We start from the raw sequence: 7,274 nt of genomic DNA on the forward strand, positions 1-7,274 counted from the left end.
ACTCGAGTTTTTATTGCTTAAGGATTCTTTTATCTTTACATGTGCTTTTCTTTGAGCGGACTAATCTATTGGTTTCTTTTGCGCCAAGTGAATTGCTTAGGGACAAGCAATTGGCTAGCTTAGGGGAATTTGATAAGTGTTTTATTTGTCCACTTATCATGGCTTTTTAAAACACAATTTTGTACTCTTTCCCCTACTTTAATCCCTTTTTCTAACTCCTCTTGTGCTAATTTGCATCTTTTGGCTTCCCCGTGTCTTTTTATGTGTGTGCTCGTGCTTGTAGGTACGATGAAAAATGGGCTAATAGCATAAGCATGAAGAAATACTCTTTGGAAGCAAAGGAAGGCAGGAGCGGGCGTGCAGCCTTTTAGGAGCGGGCGCTCCTGCCTGAACTGCCACATTCTGCCTCCCCTGCACTTTTAGGAGCGGGCGTGCACCTATTTAGGAGCGGGCGCTCCTCCCTGTTTTCCTACAAACTGCCTCAAACTGGTGCAAGAGGAGAGGGCGTGCAGAGAGCCCAGGAGCGGGCGCTCCACACCCAGGAGCGGGCGCTCCTCCTTATAGGAGCGGGCGCTCCTTCTGTTCTGAAGCTCGATTTTGACGGATTTTACGATGTAACTTTTGGGCATATAAATACGACCCTTGGCTTCAGTTTTCGGATCTTCTTCTTCCTTCTTAACTCCCCTTAGACTTCTTAGGCCCTTAGTTTCTCTAAACCCTCTTTAATTAGATTAGTTTTCCTCAAAACTCAATCATTGTAAGAATTATTTGAAGTTTGTTCTATCAATTTCAACAACAATTATTCTCAATCTTGAAGCATCAATTAGTAATCTCTTTCTCTCTCCTTTGCTATTTAATTTTCTGATTTTATCTTTTATTAATCTTAGTTCTTGCTTAATCTTTGTTAATTGTTCTTGCATGTCCAACCATCCTTGTTTAATCTCTCTCCTAGTTTAATTGAATTCATGTTAACCCTAGATTTAATTGTTAGATTGTTTCCCACCATGATTAGTGAGTAGTTAATTAGCTAGGGGTTGGGTGAAGACCCAACCAAGCCATGGGTTATTGTTAATTGTGCTTGCATGTTCATTTTGGGTTGATGATTGATTGTTAAAGAATTGGTTAATTGCATGTGTAATTGGATGGCCACTTATTGCTCATGTATTCACTTCTATGCTTGCATTGAGAGATGGAGTCTAGTTGTGAGCCTATTCTTATATGATTATGCTAAATTCCTCTTGATTATGGTTCCTTGTTTGAATGATGTAGTAGTCTTAGTTGCAACAATTAGGTGAGAAATCCCAATTGTTTGTGCCTTAATGCTTTCTTGGACCGATTGAAAGACAAACCCGAGTTAGTAGTCTACTTCCCATTGTTAAGACTTGGTTGGCCTATCTTGTTAGTTGAGTTTGGTTTAGGATTGCTTAGTGTTATGGCTTCGAAAGAAGGCAATGTTGAGTGCCCTCTTTATCACCCAATTTGTGTTCATGCTTGCCTATTGATTTGATCCGTTGGTTTGGTTGGAGTCGATCCCTATTTCCCCCTAGTGTTTGTCTCCATAGTAGTTATCTAATCAAAACCCCCAATTTGTGACCGAACTAGATTGCAACCGTTTCATACTCTCGGTGTACTTACCCATTCCCTGTGGATACGATCCTCTACTTACCCTAGACTTGTCTTAGGTTGGTTTAGGTAGAAATATTGTTTGGTTTTAGGGTGATCGTCCAACGACCGATTATTCACCTACCAATAACCCGGTTGTGGTACTTTTGACTGATGGTATGACCAATTGTATCAAGAGCCAAGCCGGCAATTCCTCCACCAAAAGAAATCTGTTAGAAGCCACAGATTAGCACATCATTTAAATGATTCAAAGCATTTCTCTAAGCACAAAAATTTAATATAGTGACTCAGTCCAAGAACAATCTTTTCATGAGCCTCTACCATTATTCCATTAATATAAGAAAAAATATTCTCAAGTTTGGCAAAAAAAAAAATAGGTTACCAAGTCCAATGTCTAGAAGAAGAATAACAATCCCAAAGAGATATAAAAGAGTTGTTGGGGGTTAAGTTCAAAGGCGTTCCAAGCAGCAACACCACCTAAAACAGCAGCAATCTGCAGGTTCCTTTCAATTGAACCAAGAGTCGTGTCCACGGGTGATAAGAGAGAAGCAGCTTCATTTCCATTCAGCTTCAATTCATCCAAAGTATACAGTCTCTGAGGCACCTGCACTGCACATCACACTTCCACTTAATAACACAATACTAAAGTCCAAATTCACAACATCTCAACTTTGAGACAATGATCATGTATGTGTAGGGATCCAAACAAGTCCTAATGTCCAGAAAGCAGTCCATAACATTGATCAAATTCATTGTTCCACGCTTCAAAGTTCAAACACTCACACCCTTGTCCAATGTATCATGTCAAGAGTCGGACATAGGCCACACAGGTTACTGAAGCTCGGCACAAAGATTCACATGCTCAAAAGTTTGAAACTAATGCAAGTATCCAATACATATCTCAATTACAGGACCCCCATCAGACATAATCAAACTGAACTAACAAACTCCATGTTGAAGGAACATTAAAATCTATCATTAATCTTAATCTATATATTTTATTATCAGGATTTCATCCTACAAAGTCCGAGGCCAAATTTGAAACACAAATGTTTTGCAATTTCATCTTTAGTTAATCATATAGAGCAGCTCCATCCAATTCATCAATCACCTCAAAGACGTGCACTTTATATAAATCAAGTGTAAACTAGGTTGATCACTCCTAATCTAATTAATCACATGCAGAATTATGTCAACCAATTTAATTGCAACAATTCAATCAATAAAGGATCATCAACTAGCAAAAATCATAAATCAAGTATGCTTCCCCTTCTCCCCTAGCAACTAATCTACTCACTAATCATGGTGAAATTGAAAATCAAAACAAATTCAATCACAATCATATTCATTTCAAGTTTACTCAAGAAGGTTTTCAATCTCTCAACAAATTCTAAAGCAAAGAATGAAATTCAAATCAAACATTCAAGAATTAAAGGAAATTTCAATAAAAGTAAATTCAAAGGAAATAAATCTCACAAACTTTCATTGATGTGAAAAAGAAATCCAAGATCAAGTTGAAATCAAAGATCAAATTCAAGTATAATCAAGTAATCTTAAGCTTCTCTCTCTACTTTCTCTCTCTACTATATCTGGAAAATAATTGTCAAGTACAAAATAAGTCGTCCCCCTGAAAAAGGAAAAGTCTAAGGTTATAAATAGAAGAAGCACCACCAGGCCGCAAGCGCACAGGTGGGTCTGCGCGCACGCACCCCCTGTGCCGCCAGCGCGCACCCCTACTTGGTGCTCGTGGCCTTTCCTCCTTCGCTTGCTCGATCAATCTCCGCGCTCCCGAGCATCCCTATCGTTGGTGCACTCGAGGCGATGCTCGTGAGAAGGGCAGCTCCTTTATCTTCTAAGTACTTGAACGTATGGTGTCCTTCGAACAAGTGTATTATTCCGATAAAGGGTTCGGAATTATTAGAAAGCTAATTATTCAATGAGGTCAAGTGATCGGAATGCCTAGTTGGAGGCCGCTTCCGATCAGTAATATTAATGTATAATAAATATTACAGCTTAATCTTGACAAGAACCCTTCGGGTCACACCCAAGCAAACTAATGATCCGTCACGACGAATTAATCCAAAAGGAATTAATGAGTCGCTCGAGTATTATAAACATAGACGTCGGATATCAAGCTAGGAGTGTCGAGACCGAGCGTCACAAGTTAAGTCGAATTAATAAAACAACGTGACGGTAAAAATCAATTAATCAACAATTACCAAAATACCCCTAGCATCGGAATGCCCCGAGCAAACCAAGTGCTAGGGGCAAGTGGTGCTAGCATGGTAGCTAGCATGCGCACCGCACCATGCCAAGGGTGCTAGCAGTGATGGCTGGTGTGTAGCACAGCATGCTAGCATGCCAATGCTAGCAATGCTAGCATCTCTAGCAACACACTACTAGCAAGCATGCTAGCGCGCGCATGGCTAGAAAGATAGCAGCGTGCTAGTGAGCTAGCACTACTGGCAATAGCACGCAAGGGCCTCGGCCAGCAGCCCGCAAGCATGCGAGGCATGCTGGGCCGAGGCAGCAGCTGCCCGCACCAAGCCAGCACCTAGCCAACATGCCAAGGCAAGGCGCTAGCTGGGAGCAGCTGGTTGGGGCCGAGAGAAAGGATGAGGCGATTTTGGGGAGCTTGGAAAGTAAGGCATTGTTGGATTTCGGAAAGTCTGACTTTCTGCGGAACAAAACCCGACCCCAAGAACTAATGACATAAATAACAAGAAAGAGAGAAAAGACGATCTTACCCTTGTCGCGTGCTTCGCTCACACCACAGAGCTCTTACTTGAAAAGCCGAGTATTGCAAGTGCAAAGACCTCCTACGGTATCCACCCGTAACTCGACCCGATCGGTCTCTTACTCGGAGTTTAGCCGAGTTGGACCAAAATACTACTCGAGTATTATATGAACTTAAAGGTTTTCTCTCAAGTGGAAATGCCTTTTTGAGTTCCTACTCAAGTGATTTTCTCCAATTTTCGAGGGTATTTATAGAGAATGTCACATGAGAATTCCACTCTCCATCAACGTGGGAGAGTTGGTAAAATCCATTTTCTCATTTTATTTTTAAATCAAAAATAAAAAGAAATCCCAAACAAATAATTAATCAACAAGTGGCAACATGGAGGGAGAGGGTAGGTGAGGACTACAAGGGGAGGGGACCATTTCCTTCCTCCCCAAGATTCCCCTTAGTGATGAGCGTCGTTTATGGCGCTCAAAAGAATAAGATTTAGGTTCATTTTCTTTATTTTCTTTCATCATTTTCATATAATTCTTTTAGTTTCATTTGATTTTCCATTTTTTATAATTCACTTTAGTTCTCGATTGGTTTTTACGAGTTTTTCATATTTTTAGTTGATAATTCATAATTTTAGTGTTAGTTTTACCTTGCTACACTTCCTCTCTTTGTTTTATTTGTGTTTTGGAGGTGAATAATCAAGTCAATTTGCTCATTTTGGGACTGCCATGTTCGCGGGCATCATCTCGAGTGCACTAATGATGGGGATGCTCGAGAGCGCGGAGTTTGATCAAGCAAGAGAAGGAGCCAAAGCCTATGCATGGCACAAGGGTGCGCGCGCGGCACAGGGGTGCGTGCGCGCAGACCAAGCTGTGCGCGCGCGCGGCTGGGCTGTGCGGCCCTCTTCGCTCGATTTTTCTTACTTATAGCTTTTGACTTTCTTTTTGAAGGACGACTTAACTTTGTACTAGAGAGAGAATCTTTCCAGAAATAGTAGAGAAAAAAAGTAGAGAGAGAAGCTTAAGATTTACTTGTTTGTACTTGAATTTGATCTTAGATTTCAATTTAATTTTGAAATTCCTTCTTCAATTCAATGAATGTTTGTAAGATTTCTTTCCCTTGATTTACTTGTAATGCAATTCGTTCTAGTTTCTTGGATTTTGATTGAGATTACATCCCTTGCTTTAGAAATTGTTGATTGATTGATTTTCTTTTGATTTAGCTTTAAATGAATATGAATTTGATTGAATTTGTTTTGTTTCTTAATTTCACCATGTTTAGTGAGTAGATTAGTTGCTAGGGAGAAGGGGAAGCATGCTTGATTGATGATTTTTGCTAGTTGATGATGCTAAATTGATTTGAATGGTGCAATTAAATTGGTTGACATAGTTATGCATGTGATAAATTAGATTAGGAGTGATCAACCTATAAGATTAATCTAGATTGCATTGCAAATTTCAATGACATGAACCCTTGATTTGAGAATTTCTTTAATTGATTGAATTTGATTGTGATTTTCCTAGCGAGCCATTCATAGTGATCCCTAGGTTGGCTTATAGGAGATAGCCCTTGAATTCCTTTGATTGCAACTATTGTTTGTCCTTTGCAATGTTTGAATTGATTGAGTGATCTTTCAATTAGCATAATCATTGAGCTTGCATGTGGAACCCATATCCCTAGTGTTTAGTATATTGAATTTCTCGATTCATCTAGATTTCTTGATACCTTAGTTACCAACCGCATCTTCCGCAAACTTCGAAGTAGCTTGACCTAGGCTATAGCTTACACCTATTCATTCCCTTGGGTTCGACCCTTGACTTACCATATACTCGTATTAGGTTGGTCGAGTGTTTATAAATTCTCTTTGACTCTAGGAAAGGGTAGAGGGCGACCTACATTTTCCTCGTGTTAAAAATGGCGCCGTTGCCGGGGAATGATATTGGTTCTTTATTATAGTTGTTGAGTCTATTTTACCGTTAATTGAAAATACAAAAAGATTTTCTGTAAGGCTACATTTGCAGCCATGCTACTAACCATTTCTTTTGAGATTTTATGCATAGAGCACGTGATCATTCACTAGTGCCATTTGATCCGGAAATTGAGAGAACTATTGCAAGGTTGAGGAGTGCTAGACGGTCTTTGAGCCCTAGCATTTCAAGTGAAGAAGAGCCACAACAAGAAGAACAAGCAAGAATGGGAGAAAATTCGAGAGTGGCATTGAAAGAATTGGGGATTCCCGGTGCATATAGATTTGAGAGTGGGATTGCTCCACCTACAATACCGACAAATGATTTTGAAATAAGGCCGGCAATGATCACTTTGATAGAGAGGCGACAATTTAGTGGGGCCAAGCATGAAAGCCCACTAAACCATCTCAAGGAGTTCGAGAAGTATTGCAATACTATCAAGGTGAACGGAATTTCCCAAGAATTCATCCGCCTCAAGCTCTTTTCCTTTTCTCTCATAGGTCGTGCTTTGGAATGGCTAGACAAGGAGGTAAAGCCGAATTCTCTAAGGACATGGGACGAGGTCACCAAGGAATTTATATCCCGTTTCTATCCTCAAAAGAAAACGGCGGAAGCTAGAGCTTTGATTCAAGGTTTCAAGCAAAAGCCAAATGAGAGCCTCTATGAACCATGGGAGAGATACAAGGAGTATTAAAGAGAATGTCCTCATCACGGAATTCCAACCTATCAAATCATTCAAATTTTCTATGGAGGTCTTAGCCCTCAAGGAAAATCATTTTTAGATGGAGGAGCCGGAGGTCCTATCATGAACAAAACGGAAGAGGAAGTGGTGGACATAATTGAGGATGTATTGAGGTATTATAGAGATTGGCAAGATGGAGAAAGAGAGTCAACTAGCAAGAGTAGCTCTTCGGTGTACTCGGTTGATCATCTAAATGCAATCAACAATT

At 40.1% G+C, this 7,274-nt stretch overlaps 1 non-coding gene across 1 annotated transcript; it reads right to left on the reverse strand.

The window, feature by feature from the left end:
• Positions 1-6,935: 6,935 nt before the first annotated feature.
• LOC145580357 (small nucleolar RNA R71) lies at positions 6,936-7,041 on the reverse strand. The gene has a single exon (XR_014099419.1). It is a non-coding gene; the product is annotated as a small nucleolar RNA R71 (small nucleolar RNA).
• Between the last annotated feature and the right edge of the window lie 233 nt (positions 7,042-7,274).

Source organism: Chenopodium album, chromosome 14 (assembly GCF_948465745.1).
Source record: "Chenopodium album chromosome 14, dcCheAlbu1.1, whole genome shotgun sequence".
Lineage (NCBI taxonomy): Eukaryota > Viridiplantae > Streptophyta > Magnoliopsida > Caryophyllales > Amaranthaceae > Chenopodium > Chenopodium album.